Source organism: Xenopus tropicalis, chromosome 6, assembly GCF_000004195.4.
Source record: "Xenopus tropicalis strain Nigerian chromosome 6, UCB_Xtro_10.0, whole genome shotgun sequence".
NCBI classification, from domain to species: Eukaryota; Metazoa; Chordata; class Amphibia; order Anura; family Pipidae; genus Xenopus; species Xenopus tropicalis.
In genome coordinates, this window is record NC_030682.2 from 115,204,443 (window position 1) to 115,223,630 (window position 19,188).

The following is a 19,188-nucleotide window of genomic DNA, read 5'->3' on the forward strand; positions in this document are numbered from 1 at the left end:
GAACAATCGTTCCACTTAATCTTATCCTTCCCTCTCTGTCATATAAAGGTTTTTCTCAAATGCAAGGAATAATGTACCCCCTATTGTAAAATATAAGGACATTAGAAGTTACCAAAAAGTTCTCCATGATTTCTAATATTCTCATATTTTACATTACAAAAGGTCATGTTACATGAATTAACTCACTAAGCACAATTTATATGGATATATTTTATTAATTTATGGAATATTTATGGGATATATGTAACTGGCACTTTCCCACTGTTGTTACTGCTACTTTCAGCCCTGCTGTCAGGTGAGGCTGGTTGATGTAGTGCATACCATCAGCAGAAAAGTCACAGGCTATACATTTTTGATTAAAGAATCCGAGCAACCAAGCAATGTTTCAACAAGTATAGGGCCTGAATGGAAAGACTATATAAAAAATACAAAATGAAAACCAAATGAAAAGTTTTCATAACATTTTAAGTTAACTTAAAGGTGAGCTACCTCTTTAAAGTACAAGTCAAATGAAGATAACTGCAGGGCATCTATGTGTTAAGGACTATAAAAGTAAAGTTCAGATTTTTTCATTACCGTTCATGTATGCTATTTAGAACAGTACAGGGGATCATTGCAGGCAACCTTTAAAGGGGACCTGTCACTCTAAGAAATAATTCTAATTTCTTTTCTATTGCGTTTGTTAAGCAAAATTAACTTCACATACTATATAAATGATATAAATCTTGTTTCCTTCATTCTTGGGAATATACAGTCACAGCTAGCAGGCAGCTGCCATTTTGTGGACACTGCTAGTAAGGCAAGCTTTGTATCACCCCAAAATCTTGTGTATGTGCCAGAATGGGGGGCCTGATGCCCTTGCCCATGCACTGGCTACACAATTTGATGGTGAGGAGGTAAGGCATAGAGGCGGGGCAGGCAGTATATGATTGACAGCTGGGATTTTTAAATGCGTTTATAATGGGTTTGAATGCATTAATATAAAAATGAATTTTGGTTTCATGTTTAATTTAAAAAGGACTTTTATTATACAGCTTTTTATGTCTGGGTGACAGGTCCAGTTTAAGCAATAATGCCCCGGCCTGTGCATTTATTTTTAGAAAATAGGAACACTGGGGAGCCTGGGGTATAAAGTGAACAATTATATTTACTGGGGAGTGCCTAACACATTGACATCTTAAATCAGGACTCTGTATATACTTACCCATATATGCTACTGAAAGTAGAGCTTACATGCATTTACATTTTTGTATTCAGTTTTTCATCTGTTTTTTTTTTGTATCTGCATATACCTGTATGTATTGAGCAGCATAAGTATGAGCTGCCATATAATATATTATATATATATTATATATATATAATAATTCTGCATTTCTTGTAACCTATATCCTCCAATAGACTCCAGATCATGTACTATAGACAGTGGGCCAGAGCACTTATAAAGCTTTAAACCAATCCAGGAGTGGCAATACCATATTTTGTCTTAGAGATATCCAACTGTACAACAGTGCGAGGAATACCAATGACATCACTGGGTTATGCCCCTGGCTCTGATAGGAATAGTGGAGACAGTAGTTCAGCAATACATGATGGCTGCAGGTCATCAAGTGCAGGCTTCAATGTGATGCATAATGGTGTATATTATAGGGAATAGCCAGTTAAATGAGCATTAATAGCAAGCGCGGGCTGCTCCGCATATCTCTAAACTTTGTGCAACATTTCCTGGCCTGACTGAATCATAAGGCAAATATTCTCAGGCTTAATTAAGCTTTCAAAGGGTATTTCATAAGATGAATTATCTCTCTTCAGCACCATGGCAAAGCCAGGCAAGTTCTGTTTATATTTGCTTTGTGCATACCAACCGAATAACATTACTAAATCAAAGCAAATATATTTGCGTCCATAGAAACATATCCGGGCAGGTTTATCAGGCAAACAACACATGATAGATGGCTTCTGACAGCTCACTTGACTTTTATGATGATTGTTTTTTTTCCCTAAATTAGTCACATAGAAGTTTATATGCATATTCCAGAGGCCCGTATATTCTGAGAGCCAACAAGATACTTTGTGGCATAGGAACCATCTTAAAGGGAAATATTGAATGCTTACTGGAGAGAGATTAGCCCTAAACAGTGTTGTACATTCTATTCCTATTCTAAGAATGCGCTACTCTAAGCACTTTGATAATTCATTTTAATTTTGAAAAACCTCTTATTCTCTGTCGGCTTGTTTAATGAGATCCAGGAACACTGAAGGACAAATAACCAAGGTCTTAATTCTCTATGCAGGAGGCCTCCTAAATGGGAAGGTTCCTGCCTACAGTGCCCTCTGCACTCTCAGAGTAATGACTGCTATGGACTATGTGAGCACCCTAGGCAGGAGGCTTCTTCTAAGGGGTGAAACAGACAATCATTGCAAATAATTCACTCTACCATTTAATTCTTGAACCAATAAATGTATTTTCTTAGCTGTAATATTGGTGTGTAGGCACCATCTCAGTGCATTGTGTCTGAGTCTGAGCTTTCAGAAGAAGCCAGCGCTACACATTAGAACTGCTTTCAGATAAGCTATTGTGAGAAACTCCCATGTACTGTCAATATGACCCAAGTTGCATAATAGCGAATGAGGGTTTCTCCCTGTTGCTTGGGTGCTGTTCTCATGTCTACCTCTTGGTGAGCACATTTAGCAATACAAATAATTTCTGAATCCCTTTTGATTTCTACAATGCTGAAATCTTCTCTAGTCTTTCATGAAACCTACTTTTTGGAAGGGTAAGGGGGTCTTGGCTGTCAGAAATCATTTCCTCTCATTGCATTTTATGTATTTGGGGCTAAAGTTCCCATTTCTACTTATCTTATTTAATGTATTTGTGGAGCCACTACACTTATATTTGACTTTATTTAATGTATTTTGGGCGCCACTTCTTCTGCCCCTCAATGTATAATGTATTTAGGTTTTGGAGTTATTGTTCATAGTTAGTGTTCCATTATTTACAAGTGCATACTGTGTGTATAATAATATATCTGTATATCTTAATGTACAAACTGACAATAATAGCACATGGGGCAGTTTTTACATAGTGTATTTTAGCTGGCATGTAATGCCTGAAGCCATCCTAAATTATTGGGGGGCAGTAAAGGCAGTTTTATTCATTTACCCACTCACTAAAATTCAGGACAGTACCAGCAGTGCTTTTACCCAAGGAGGTACTATCAGTTCAGGCAACTGAATGCTTCAGCAGAGGCGCCAGGGAGCTGCTGTCTTGTTACCTGTCTATTGTTCTGCTGATTGGCTGCTGGAGGGAAAAGGGAGGTGATATCACTCCAACTTGCAGCTCAGTAGTAAAGTGCAACTGAAGTTTATCAGAGCACAAGTCACCTGGCTGTAGCATCCTGGGAAATTAAGAACATGGCTACCCCCATGTGATATTTCAAAATTAAATATAAATAAAAAATCTGTTTACTCTTTTAAAAACGTATTTCAATGTAGAAATCTACTGGAGCGGCACTATTAACTGATACATTTTGAAAAAAAACATTGTTTCCCATGACATTATCCTTAAAATGGAAAACGTATCTTCTCCCTTGTTATCTTTAATTGCAAGGCGAATAATTCAAATTGCATTAGTTATCCCTCATTCAGAAAAAGACAAAATCCCATGATGCAACAGAAGCAGGAAACCAGCCTTGTGGCCCCCGAGCTTTGCTACCAGCGCAATTTAATTAGCAAACCGGTGAATCAGCCTGGCCGCTTACAGATGCAGAAATAAAATTAATATTTACTTTTGCGGTATGAAATTAAATATACAATAAAGTTGATGAAATCACTGCAGTGTTTTAATTTTAATAGGAGAACTGTTCTGTCATTTACTATAAATAGTGATTTTCCACATCGTCAGAAGCTATGCTATTCGTAGCTTGTGATATTTGCCTTTACAAATAAGCATAAGGGTGGTTGTTAAGTGAATAATTATTTTGCCATTATTATCCACAGGTAAATTTGCCTGAAATGTAAATGAAATTTCACAGAACTCGTCTGTCCAATCAGAAGAAAGCTCTTACATAATAACTGCACACTCTCACCTGCTACTGTACAATGTGCTTCAGGCATTGCATCTCCTATAGATTAGGAAGCCAGCGCAGAGGCACGGCAGTGAGCATTGCTGCAAGGAGATTGTATGTTCTGGAGTTGTTCTGGGTTGTATTTTATGGAGTTTAGTAACCGTGAAAAGGAAGCAGCTAATAGTAGCTCAGCATGTCTTCACCCTTATACCTAATGGCCGAATGTCAAAATGCCCTCTGTGCCACCAGCCTAATGTACCTATCTTATTGGCACCTTGGTTTACAAAGAAAAGTGGATTCTGCCATCACTTTATTGTTATTATTATTATTAGCATTGCTATTATTATTAACACTTATCTATAAAGCACCAACATATTCAGCATTACTGTGCAATAAATAGATTTATATACTTTGAACATAGAGATTAAATACAAAGCCAACCTGTACAAGCGGTAGAAAGGGCCCTGCCCTAAAAAGCTTACAATCTATTTAGATGTTGTTCCTTTTTTGATGAATTAGGCATATTTACTTTCATTTTGTATGTACTATTTATTTTTTTGTTGAATTGAGGAACATCGAAACCTTTCTAATTCTGTATGAAAGGAGATAGAATGTTTATATATAATAAAGTGAAGTACCCTATTTCAGACAGTAGGTGGCAGTGAAAGTGCTTAGGGCAGAGAGGAGGGGCAATGATTCACATCTGGGATTAATACAAGCCTTTATAACAGGTATTTGTGTGTTAATAAAAGAAGGAACTAGGGTTTCATGTTTAATTTGAAAAGGACTTTTATTATGCAGCTGTTTATGTCTGGGTGACAGGTCCCTCTTAGGGCAATGATCTTCCCATAACTCTGAATCTATAGCACTGATACAACTACCAGCGTGCCAGAGCCAGATTCTACATTTCTGGTTTCTCTTTGATCTGGCAAAACACATCGGGCCCGATTCAATAAAGTCCGAAATAAGGAGTGCTATTTATAGCATGCGTTAAAAATCTTATCACTTCTTATTTTTCACTCGATTCACTAAAAGGGCACTTGTCATAATTAAGAAGCGATGTTCTTGGCGTTATTTATCTTACGATGACATATTTTCAAGCAATATATTACGCAGCGCACAAGATATTACGCAGCGCGCAATATTTTATGCAGAGCGCAATATATTACGCAGAGCGCAATATATTACACACGTAACCATTACTTTCTGAAAACCACCATTTCCCTGAAAACTGGAGGATGCATCACTCTAGGGCCAACATATACTTGAAAAAATACGACTGCAAACTCCATGTTGTGTTGCCAATAGCTCACGAACCGCAATTTTCTTTAAGTACCGCCTGCCCCAAGTAGGGTTAATATTCACACAGATTAACACGATATTTTGCACGTTTAACGCTTCATATGTGTTTGTGAATCATGCGTTAGTACTATTTCTATTCGCTAATTAACGCAATGCGTTTTTTTTGTGCATGCGATATGCGGATTAACACATGCGAAATGACTTAATTATCGCATGCTTTTTAATGAAAAAAACTATGCGATAAGCGTTATTGACCTTTAGTGAATCGGCCCCTATAACGCTTATCGCATAGTTTGTTTCATTAAAATATGTCATCGTAAGATAAATAACGCCAAGAACATCGCTTCTTAATTATGACAAGTGCCCTTTTAGTGAATCGAGCGAAAAATAATAAGTGATAAGATTTTTAATGCATGCTATAAATAGCACTCCTTATTTAGGACTTTAGTGAATCGGGCCCATCATGTCTAGATCAGTTGGCATAGAAAGGGCTAAACATAGTTTCTCAGCCCTTTGATAAAGATGCCCTAGTTGTAATAAAAAACAAATGTGTTTTTAACAAGGTAGGGCAATGTATATGCTATTGCACAATAATGTAATTCCACCTTCCCACTGACTCCATTGCATTTGGTGAAATTCAAGTGAAATATAGATGTTTCACAAACTTTTCTGTGCTTTCATGAACTTTTCAGCAAAGTGAAACAGACTAGTTTCACTCATCATTTCACCCACTAAAAAGATGCACATCATGTATAGGGGAGCTTTGCATAAACAGGGGGTAATAGGGGGTTAGGTGAATAGAATTGAGCCAACTAGTACTTGGAAAACACAGATCTCCTGCCATGAATTTTGCATAGGTGAGTTACTTATTACTGGGGGCAGCTATATATGAATGTTGGCCATTGTAGTTAGTTTAAAGTAATTGTTACATAAGTTCATTTTTTTTTATCATATAAAGGACTATATAACCCTGGATGGGCCCTTATGGCAATTTCACATCATTAGTGTGGCTAGGCTTTTTCAGTGGCCCCCTGAAGTGTGTTTCTGTGGATTTGGTTCATTCTGACTTTTTTGGACTTTTTCCTTCTAAGGACTTTGGGTTATAAATATGGATTTAATAATGAGCTTCACTCAAATAAGCCATTTTTATGTTTAGATTGGTGTAAGTTGTACTCTAGATTTGTATGGAGACATTTAGTACAGTATAGGATCTATTATCCAGGATACTAGGAACATGTTTTTTTTGGATAAAAAGTCTTGGATCTCCATACCTAAAAAACAATTTCAACATTATATAAACCCAAAAGAGTGATTTGCCACCAATAAGGATTAATTATATCTTTATTGGGATCAAGTACAAGGCATTGTTTTATCTTTACAGGAAAAAAAAGGAAATCATTTTTTAAAAATTAGAATTATTTGCTTAAAATAAGCTCTATAGGAGATGATCTTCCCATATATTAGAGCTTTCTGCAGAAAAGGTTTCTGGATAAGGAATCCCATACCTTTACTTGAATTTAATTAAAGACAGTTTTCAGAGCTGTCAACTTGAGAGAGTTGATTACAGGGTGGAATAGCTGAATTGTGAACATGTAGGCGTGGCCTATTTGGTTGGGGCTTGGTCTATTGGACCATGGGTGTGGCCTGGTGTTTTGCGTTATCTGTACTTAAAACATATTAAAATTCAGGAGTAATGTAATAAAAGGAGTGATATTCTGAGAACTTGCATCTGGTCTTTAGAATCTGGTTTTAGAATTGTTTAGCTTTTTATTCAGTAACTTGCCAGTTGGGAATTTTAGAAATTGAGGGCCCAGTCTGGAAAAATAAAATGACTACCATAAAGTTGGGTGTGGCCCCATTGAGTTATAGTAGCAATAGTGTTACAGCGGATACAGAAAAGGCAGATGCGCTAAACCAGTTCTTTTCTTCTGTGTATACAGTAGAGGAGCCAGAGTCCCACCCAAGGACTGTTGCCTCAACTCCAGCTATGCAGTGGTTGACACAGGATATGGTGCTTAAAGGGTTACACAAGATAAATGTGAACAAGGCACCTGGGCCAGATGGAATACACCCTCGGGTACTGAGAGAGCTAGGGGCAGAATTGCAGTGGCCCTTGTTTCTGATATTCTCAGACTCTCTTTCATCAGGTATGGTACCTAGGGATTGGAAGAAGGCGAATGTCATTCCTATATTTAAAAAGGGAGTAAGATCTCAGCCTGGCAATTATAGGCCTGTAAGTTTGACATCAGTGGTGGGCAAGTTAGTTGAAGGCTTGTTAAGGGATCACATACAAAATTATGTAGTGGAGAATGCCATTATGAGCAGTAATCAGCATGGCTTTATGAAGGACAGGTCATGTCAGACCAATTTAATTGCTTTTTATGATGAGGTAAGTAAGAAGCTGGACAGTGGGGATGCAGTAGATATAATCTATTTGGATTTTGCCAAAGCATTTGATACCGTTCCCCACAAACGACTGCTTTCTAAACTAAGGTCTATTGGTCTTAGTGAAGTCGTTTGCACATAAATAGAAAACTGGCTACAGGATCGGGTACAGAGGGTGGTTGTTAATGGTACATTCTCTACTTGGAATAAGGTCCTCAGTGGGGTCCCTCAGGGTTCTGTACTGGGTCCACTTTTGTTTAACTTGTTCATAAATGACTTAGGGGAGGGTATTATGAATAATGTATCAGTGTTTGCAGATGACACAAAACTCTGCAGACCAGTCAATTCTATCCAGGATGTGGCATCCTTGCAGCAGGATCTTGACCAACTGGCAATCTGGGCAGCTAAGTGGCAGATGAGATTTAATGTGGATAAATGTAAGGTCATGCACCTGGGATGTAAAAATATGCAGCCATTTATACCCTTAATGGGACTGCACTAGGCAAATCCCATCTAGAATATGCTGTTCAGTTCTGGTCTCCAGTGCTCAAACGGGACATTATTGAGTTAGAGAGGGTCCAGAGAAGGGCAACTAAGCTGGTAAAGGGTATGGAAAGTCTCAGTTATGAAGAAAGACTGGCCAAGTTGGGTCTGTTTACACTGGAGAAGAGGCAATTAAGAGGTGACATGATAACTATGTATAAATATATAAGGGGATCATATAATAACCTCTCTAATGCTTTATTTACCAGTAGGTCCTTCCAACGGACACAAGGGCACCCACTCTTAAATATTCTGAAAGGATTTTTTACTGTGAGAGCTGTGAAGTTGTGGAATTCCCTCCCCGAATCAGTCGTACTGGCTGATACATTATATAACTTTAAGAAGGGGCTGGATGGATTCTTAGCAAGTGAGGTAATACAGGGTTATGGGAGATAGCTCTCAGTACAAGTGAGGGAATACAGGGGTATGGGGATAGCTCTCAGTACAAGTGAGGGAATACAGGGTTATGGGAGATAGCTCTCAGTACAAGTGAGGGAATACAGGGGTATGGGAGATAGCTCTCAGTACAAGTGAGGGAATACAGGGGTAGGGGGGATAGCTCTCAGTACAAGTGAGGGAATACAGGGGTAGGGGGGATAGCTCTCAGTACAAGTGAGGGAATACAGGGGTAGGGGAGATAGCTCTCAGTACAAGTGAGGGAATACAGGGGTATGGGAGATAGCTCTCAGTACAAGTGAGGGAATACAGGGGTAGGGGAGATAGCTCTCAGTACAAGTGAGGGAATACAGGGGTAGGGGAGATAGCTCTCAGTACAAGTGAGGGAATACAGGGGTAGGGGAGATAGCTCTCAGTACAAGTGAGGGAATACAGGGGTATGGGAGATAGCTCTCAGTACAAGTGAGGGAATACAGGGTTATGGGAGATAGCTCTCAGTACAAGTGAGGGAATACAGGGTTATGGGAGATAGCTCTCAGTACAAGTGAGGGAATACAGGGTTATGGGAGATAGCTCTCAGTACAAGTGAGGGAATACAGGGTTATGGGAGATAGCTCTCAGTACAAGTGAGGGAATACAGGGGTAGGGGAGATAGCTCTCAGTACAAGTGAGGGAATACAGGGTTATGGGAGATATAGTTCTTAGTACAAGTTGATCCAGGGACTGGTCCGATTGCCATCTTGGAGTCAGGAAGGATTTTTTTTCCCCTCTGCTGCAAATTAGGCTTCAGATGGGGTTTTTATGCCTTCCTCTGCATCAACTAGCAATTAGGCAGGTTATATATAGGCATTATGGTTGAATGTGATGGACGTATATCTTTTTTCAACCTAACTTACTATGTAGCCTCACAGATCAATAGTTAGATGCTGGGGTCAGTGATACCCATTTGAAAGCTGGAAAAGAGTCAGAAAAATAAGGCAAATAATTAAAAAAATCAAAATGAAAACCAATTGATGGTTGCTATGAATTGGTAAACTAGCACTTTAAGAACATACATAGGGGAGCATGGGGTCCAGATTCCCCTTTCCCCCACCAACCTTATGAGTCTGGCTTTGGAAATAAGTCTGTCGCCGGCCAGAAAAAATGAACCAGCTTATAGCACACCGACAGAAGAGAAGGGAGTTTTTACAGCGCAGCTCCCTCCAACCAATTATTTGCCTTTGTCTTGAATCTCTTTCCAGCTTTCAAAAGGGGGCCACTGACCCGAGCAGCCAAAAACTATTGCTCTGTGAGGCCACAATTGTATTTTTGCTACTTTTATGACTTATTTTTCTGTTCAGCCCCTCTCCCATTCATATTCCAATTTTTCATTAAAACCACTGTCTGGTTGCTAGGGTAATTTGAACCCTAGCAACCATATATCTGCTGAAATTCCAAACTGGAGAGCTGCTGAACAAAAAACAACATCATTCAAATACCCCAGAAAATTAAAAATAAAGACTAATTGCAATTTGCCTCAGGATATCAAGCATCATACTGAAAGTTAATTTTAAGGTGAACAACTCCTTTAACTACTAAAGTTAGCTGAGCTCCTCTACTGATTGGACTAATGGTGTGCGCAGACAAGAAGGGTCATGCACAAACTGACAGCTCTTAAGTTTTACTTATAAAATGGAGTACGTATTTTGTGAAACTAACATTGTTTTAACAACCCGAACATTCTTTTAACAACTCCAATATAACTCCAATAATATTTCTTGCTCTGCTTTTGGTTTACTGTACTGTTGTAAATTTCCCACCCCATTTTATCTAAAGCAGTCTGATGGTTATGTAACTGCTTACCATCTACTTTTATGGTCGGACTGTGGCATGCGAGGCCCACCGGGGATGCTACCTCTGGGGCCCCTACCATATACTTTGCCACAATCGTGAGAGGGAGAGCAGTGGGGGGAGCCATGGCAGCAGGTAACAGCAGATAGGGGTTGGGTCTGAGTTGGCAGGGCCCATAATGGCCAGGGCCCACTGGGTTTTTCCTGGTATCCAGGCCCAGACTGGCAATCTGTGGGTTCTGGCCAGAGGGGTCACTTTTTATTGGGCTGGTGGGGGACTTTTTGGGGTTTTGTGTACGTGAAATGCCAGGGCCTATTTTGAAGCTCTATCCAGACCTGCCAGTGTCCCACCTGGCCCAGTCTAATAATCCACCACTAGAGATGTGCCGGCAAACTAATTCGCGCGAACATCGGGTGTTCGCAAGTCCGCAAATTCGCGAACTTTTGGTGATGTTCGCCATTTTGGGTTCGCCACGTTTTTTTTGCTCCACGTTTTTGCCTCAGTTTTTTCCGCCGCGTTTTTTCGCTTCGGTTTTTTGCCTTTGCGTATACATAGGAATAGCTTGCGGTTTTTTTTGGCGTTTTTTTTACAAAGTATTTTTCAGAGAAATTTTTGCCCTTGATCCCCCTCCTGCATGCCACTGTCCAGGTCGTGGCACCCTTTAAACAACTTTAAAATCAGTTTTCTGGCCAGAAATGGCTTTTCTAGGTTTTAAAGTTCGCCTTCCCATTGAAGTCTATGGGGTTCGCAAAGTTCGCGAAAGAGTTTTGCCGAAAGTCCGCGAACGGGTTCGCGAACATTTTTGGCGATGTTCGCTACATCCCTATCCACCACCCTGAAGCATTTACAGGGGTCTGCTCTCGAGCCCAAGAAGAATTTCTGAGTGTGGTCATGTTTTCCTATTTGCAAACTGAATATGCCTTGCATTAACGCCTTCTGTTTTTTATTTGTATAATATACATAATGTGTTACAAACCAAAATGTGCAGATACATGGAGACAAACCATTAATATCATAGGGAAATCTGGCAGGTGTTTGTGCAGGACATTTTGGTTGCTAATCACTTTAGCCTCTATGTATAATGAGAGGATTAGAAATGAAGCAGGGTGATATAAGGAAGAAACATTCTCATCTCTGTTATTAGAGGAAAGTGACTGAGACACGTTCATAAAATAGAATAGTAACACATGCAGCATGTCCACTAAGTGAGGATTTCCAGATAACAGACGTTATCAAGGAAAACTGGAAGGAGCTACATTAATGCTACCAGGTCTTGGATAGAAATCCAGGGACAGAAGTGATCATTAAATACAAGAAAACCCATGGTGTTGTATTATAAGGGAAAATATTGCTAAAGAAAATCTGTTCTCATGTAAAAGCTTATTTTGGACCAAACATAAATTTAGTTAATTGTCAGACATATGAAATGTTTGTAAACCTCTTCTAGTCCCCCTCTCTGGTTTTACAATCAGCATATGCTCAAGCCTGGGACAGAAACAGAAAGATTTTTCCTCTGGGAGAGAGGTCCTTTAATAGAAACTGTTCCTAGGAAAAGCAGATTAATTCTAATTGTAAGCTACACATATCCCCCCAACCCCACCACTAGTGCCAGAAAGGCCAGGCCAACGGTTCAAAATGATAATTAATCACCTTATTAGACATAGTTTTAATTTCTGTAAGTATTTATACTCTCGCGGCCTAAAAGAGATGTAATTAGAAAAATAAAATTAAAAAAAAAGAAATTGTAACTTTTCAATATACATTAAAAAAATTTTATGCGTCAAGTACAAGTTGTAATGAATGCTACTTAGGATAAATTATTCTGGAATTCAGGGAAAAAGTTTCACTGTGGGTAAAGAAAACATGCTGTTTGATATTTGCACCTGTGTTTGTAAATAAGCCCTAATGTCTGTGTGACTGCTGTCAGGAGAATCCTGTTAGACAAGTCTTACAGCCAAGAGCTTTATCAGAAAACAGTAGTAAAGTGACAGTCAGAGACATTTAAATACGAATGCGAGGCATTTACTAACAATCCAATTTAGATGTTTTTTCATGATTTGTATTTTTTTTGCAAAAAAAAGGATTTTTTTTTTGCCATTTATTATGCGACAAAACTGCTAGAAAAACGTCATGGTTTTAGAGATTTTCGGGTTGTTTTGATGCTTTCATTTGTGTGACAATTTGAAAAATGTGCATTTTTCACATTTTTCTGTGTTTTATGTCATTTGTGCTGTTTCAGTTAAGATCCTTTAATAAATGACTAGACATCTCTGGTTTCCGTAGAAGTAAGTTTAGTCGTGGCTTCAAAAAACTCTAAAAACATGAAAATCCAAAAGTTGATAAATCTGCCCCAATTGTGCTTGCAAGTGAAAACGTAAAGCAAAATAATAATCCACACAATTCTTTTTGTACCCATAATGCAGCATTTCCCCAGAATTCCAGCATAATATTGTGCACCCACAAACAGTATGCACCAGAACATTCAAACAATATTTCAATTAACATCTGTACTGGTAAATCAGAAGCCAATTTACTTGGTAAGGGTGTAAATGGTGTACAAATGGCATTTGAATGATTCTAATAGTCAGTGGCATTTTCAGGCACAACCCTCGATATAACACTTATTCAAGCAGGTTAAAAACCATTGTAAAAATAGTGTTTAAGCAATTTGGCCTGTGATTTTGCACTTCTCACAACCGTTTGTGTTCATAAAAGGGTTGTAGGATTTCTAAGAAGAAGAATAACAAGGCTGAACATCCCCCTCATTTTTGTTTGTTGCTACGTTAGAATGCAACGGCACATGGCAATCCTCAGTAATCTGGATTAGAGAAAGAAGCTGCAAATCTTATTAGAGGTCTGGTCACAGAATAGAGCAGCCATATGTGGATGTCATTTTGTACCGATTATACCCATCAGCATCATCTACACAATCTTATAGCAATGAAGCAAAAAAATGTAATTAGCAATTCTGCTAAATATTTGCCTGTAGTTGTATATGTGTGGGGCAATATCATAATAATCAAAACGTTTGCACCAGTGTAAGTAATTCAAAGCCACAAATCAGAAAGAAGCATTATGTGGCCAATAGCTTGAAAGCAAAATGAGAAGTGTAAACCCAAGTCTAGTCAAAGTCCAGCCTACTGGAGAAGTTCTGGGGAGAAAGCAAAGCAGTAGAAAGCAGTAATGGCTCCCACAGCTCCTGCTTCCCTAATATGCCTGCAGCATTGTGATTAGCTTTGAAACCGCATTAGGCAAATTGACATTGATGTCCTGTGTGGCTGTCTGCCTCATAGGATTTGTTTGCCGTAGTAGATATACACGCCTTGATGTGTATTAACTCCGTTCTACACATATTTCTGTTTGTGACAGGTTAAATGGCTGGTAAGTACTCACAATTGCCTTAATGTACTGTATAGTTCTTATTATAGTCTATTTTTTACCTTTGTGTAAATATAAAGTGCTTTTATTGGATCAGCTTGTGCTTCCTCAGTGACAATGATTTAGCAAAAAAAACCCATAAGAGTATTGACATTGGAATGCTGTGATGTATAAAAACAGTTCATAATACTTTTAAATTACTGTAATAAGCCATTTAGTTTGCTTTGTAATACTTGGTTATAATGTATGTACTGCTAAATGGGAAAAAATCTATTTGCGTTTTGAATTTAGTTAAGAAAGATTACATTCAGGGTATAACAGAGGATGCAGAAAAGCTATAAGTGGTTACATTGCTGTGAAGTTTTGGCAAAAAACTGAAGCATGCAGCAACATTTTGTACAATGTGTTATTTAAACTCTTGAAAATTCATGTTATAGAATAACATTCCCTGAAAAATGTAATTGCAGCAATACTCTAAATCAGTAGCATCTTGATACCAATAACAGTATAGGAGGGACAGTCATGGATATCTGGCATCCACTGTCACATAGCAACAAAAGGCTGTTTGAGTGTCCTGTAAGGGGCAATAATTTGGCTATGTAAAGTACTTTATTTACCATATTGGTGCAGGGGTACTGAAATATCTACTTTGTGCCTTAGACTTGGTGCCAGCAGGCTCTGGCATGTTGTTATTTAATGTTAAATCTGGATATTGATAATACCAATGGCTAGATTATTCACCAAGCGTAAATAATTTTGGTCAGTCTTAAGGTGGCCACACACATAGCAATTTCCGATCTTTCGTGCGACCATCGGTCGCACGAAAGATCGTACAATCAGCCACTAACCGTTCAGGGCTGAAACGGCAGATAAGGAGGTAGATACAGTAGGATTTCTACCTCCTTCTGCAGATTCAGCCCTGAAGGCAGATTTTGCTCAGGTGCCTTCTATGGCGCCCGATCAAAATCTTTTAACCTGGCCGATCGGCAAGTCAACCGATATCAGCAGCTTCCTGCGATATCAGTTGACTCGCCGACTTTCCATACACGCACCGAATATTGTACGAAACGGGGTCTGGTACGATATTATCGGTGCGTGTATGGCCAGCTTTATATAATGAGAGATAACTGTGATGGCTTCATGTTCATCCTATTGTTATCAGCAAATTTATCTGCAATAGCCTGCCTATACACTGATGTAAATCTATAGCTATAAGTTATAGAAATTAGCAGGGTGCAAATCCGACACCCCTTTTTATTAGGCCACGTCTGCTTCAAATACATTTGCCCTTTATCCAGCCTCTTCCAGACCCAATGCAATTATCTGAACTGAATCAGCATGTGTTGTGAATGAAGTTGCCAATGACTAGCCTACCTTTGGTGGCACGTTGGCTCCATAAATCACATATATAACAATTTGAAAGGAAATTCTCTTCCAGGTAAATTCAAATGACAGCTTTCACAGCTTCAAAGATGTTTCCTTGGGTGTACTCTTAGAGAAACTGTTTTTGTTTGTAAATAAGCAACCTATTATGTGTATTATTAATCTGAAAATATATAAACCCCTCAAGTGCAAAAAAATGTTCAAGGATCATACTAAAATTCAGTGGTGGTTAATATATCACAAAATAACTGGAAATTGCCAGAGAGGGGATTAGTGCTAGTGGGATTAACTGTTGTATTTGGAGCTATAATTGCCAGGCTTCTTCAAAGAAACAGCAGTGTCTTATAGCCTTACTGCAATTGGACAATTATAATTAAAACAAAAATAGCCCCTTTTTTATATTTTATCTTTCTTTAATTTTTATCTTATTCAGGTGGTGAAGAAGGTGTAGAAATGTTATTTGAACTGCAAAATATAAACAAATAAATATATAATGATTAGGTTGAAAGGAAACCATAACAGTCTGCCTCTGGCTTGCAGAGACCATTTTCCCTTTCATGCCATTATACTGAGTAATTCAACCCCTCCCTCACCTTGTTCTATGTTAAAGTGGTGGAGTTTGGGACTTGAAATCCCTCTGCTTTCCATGGTGTTGGGTACACAGATTCTCTGGAAAACAGATGAACTGCAAATTGCAGAATCCATCACTGCAACTTGAAACAAGGTGAGAGAGAAGTAGAATGACCACCATGGTTTCCTAAGCAGCATTCAAGTAGACATATTCATGCAGGTAATAGTTTTAATCACATTACATGTTTTGAGTTACATAGACCCTTACTTAAATTTTAAAGACCATTTGTGTTACATGATTATTAAAAAATCAAATCCCACCCCTGTAAATCCAACCAATAAATAAAGGAGAAGCCTCAAATTTGTATAGTCCATTGTCCAATGACATTTTTCTTAGAATACACCTTTTTCAACAAATAATTCAGTACTGAGGGATTTATAAATGAGGCTGGATAAATGAAGACAGCAAGCAATGTAGGAAGAAGACAATATTGCAAAAATTTGGTAATCAGTTCCTAGCATTTTATCTCCTTGTAGATTGTAAGCTCTTTTGGGCAGGGCCCTCTTCACCTCTTGTATCGGTTATTGGTTGCTTTATATGTTGCTCTGTATGTCCAATGTATGTAACCCACTTATTGTACAGCGCTGCGTTGTAAATAAATTTTAATAATAATAGGGTTGTCACCTGTCTGGTTTTGACCTAAATAGCCTGGTTTTCAGAAAGGCTGTCCAGGTCAAAACTGCCTGCCCAGTTTTACAAATTAGGAAATCCAGAGAGCACTCTCCTTAATTGACACAGCAATCAGCCAATCGTGACCATGCATCATAACCCCACCCCCTGATGTCATAGCCCAGCTGATGTCACATTACTCTGCCCCCGTGATGTCAATGCCCAGCCCCTGCCCGGAGTGCCTCAGAAAGAAAGGCTGCAACTTTAATTTTATTCAAATTGGAATTCACACAATAAATAGGAAGAAATCATAGCATCTTAAAGCTTTGTTTACACCTTAATAAGATTACACATATTTAGTGAATCCCTCCATAGTTGCGCCCTAGGCAGGTGCCTCTTCTGCATACTCCTAGTTCCGGCTTTGATTCTTAAGCATCTGCATTTTAGCTGAAAAAGATTGTATGGTGCGCAGTAAAGTCACAACATTCTCTTTTAGCTATTTAAACATGCACAGGTTGTAATTATATGCTAAGTATACACGAGTGTTAATTGCTGGTATGTATTTCAATTAACTAGATTTCTAATGGGATTCCGCATCACTGATGAAGCGTATTCTCTTTAATATGCATGAAATGTCAAAGGGTGAATTCTTCTGCAGTTCAGTGTGAAAATATGGGGTGGATAACGTAGCATCCAATTTACTGAACTCTTCTGCTTCATGGGTAAATGAAGTGCAACCGAGTCTGCATTATAAGGCTAAGCCTGCCAGAATGTGAGCAAATCTGGCTTAATGGAAATTGCACAGGTCTGTGATTAAAATTAATGTACAGGTATGAGATGCGTTATCTGGAACCCATAATACACTATGGGGCTGATTTACTAAGACACGAATTCGAATCCGAATTGGAAAACCCCAATTGGAAAACGAACATTTTGCGACTTTTTCGTATTTTTTTAGATTTTTTTGTCGCCTTTACGACTTTTCGGAAATTGTCGCGACTTTTTCGTAACCAATACGACTTGCACGAAAAGTCGTGAATTTTTCGTAGCCATTACGATTCGCTCGTATCTTGTCGCGACTTTTTCGTATTGAGCGCTCGTAGGCGGCAGGCGAAACTTTCAGACTTAGCATGCACTTTTGGAAGCCTGTCCCATAGGGCTCAATGGCCACCCTGGCATGCATCTCAACCTGGCTCCAAGGAAAGTCTCCCATAGGGCTCAATGGCCACCCTGCAGCCTCCAACCTGGCCCAAGGGAAGTCTCCCATAGGGCTCAATGGCAGCTCTGCAGCTCCAACCTTGGCCCAAGGAAAGTCCTCCATAGGGCCGCAATGGCCTGCAGCTCCAACCTGGGCCCAAGGAAGCTTCCCATGGCCAATGCACTCTGGCCCAACCGGCCAAGGAAAGTCTCCCATAGGGCTCCAATGGGCACTCTTTTGTACCAGCTCCAACCTGGCCCAAGGAAAGTCTCGCCATAGGGCTCAATGGACCCTGGCAGCTCCAACCCTGCAGCTCCAACCTGGCCCAAGGAAAGTCTCCCATAGGGCTCAATGGCACTCTGCAGCTCCAACCTGGCCCAAGGAAAGTCTCCCATAGGGCTCAATGGCACCCTGCAGCTCCAACCTGGCCCAAGAAAAGTCACCATACTGAAGCTTGAATGAATCCGAATCTTTCGTACTTGGCACGAAAGCTGCGAAAAAGTCTCAACTTTTCGCGCAATTCGTAACGGCTACGAAAAAGTTGCGACATTTTGCGAAACATTCGTAATGGCTACGAAAAAGTCGCGTCAATTTTCCAAAAAATCGCAAAATACCGATCATTACGAAAAAAACGCATTCGGACGCCTTTGGAGCGTTCGTGGATTAGTAAATGTGCCCCTAAGATTCTATAGGGGAGTGTGGTGGGTACAGCATAATTAAATCTGCTGTGCATTGAGGCTAGTTCCGTCATTTATGCTGTCCCTACATCGGTCAAGACACTGAAGAGCTGATAGGTCCACACAGTGACTGATATTGGTACAATTTGGCCACATGATTGCATGGTTAGATTGCAGTTATTGATGGATATCAGTCAGTCAGCAATTCCATTTTGCTTGATGTCTGGTGGTTAAAGGCCCCAAGTAATGTTGGTAGACAAGCTCTTAAGATTGTAACAATAGGGTGAGCAGATCTCATGACTGCTGAGGCGCCCAGAAATTTTAGGACTACTGATTAGCAATGCAACAGGCTATAGGTGATGTTTGACAATGCCATCTATTATTCCTTTTCTCCACGTGCAAGAGAAACTGCCTGCAGTAAGCAAAATCGTGTGACTCACCAAACTGTAGCCTGATTGTGTAAATGCGCTGAGAAAGCCTTTGGTACTGCCCCAGTCTTATACTGGTTCCACACACCATACTCACAATGTATACACAACACACACACTTCATACAACACAGTCATATATTGATTTCTGACAACACTGTCTGATTGTTGGTGCATGTACTTGGTCACAAGCATTGGGTCCTGCTGGGTCCAGCTATTGCTCAAATAGAAGAGGCCTCTTTTTATTCAATATAGAAAGTCTAATGGAAAATGTAACGAAAGTTACTAACTTTGTAAACAAAGGGTCTAATTATAAATCTTTTCACAAACCATAAAATACATTCTCTCTTTACAATCACCATTTA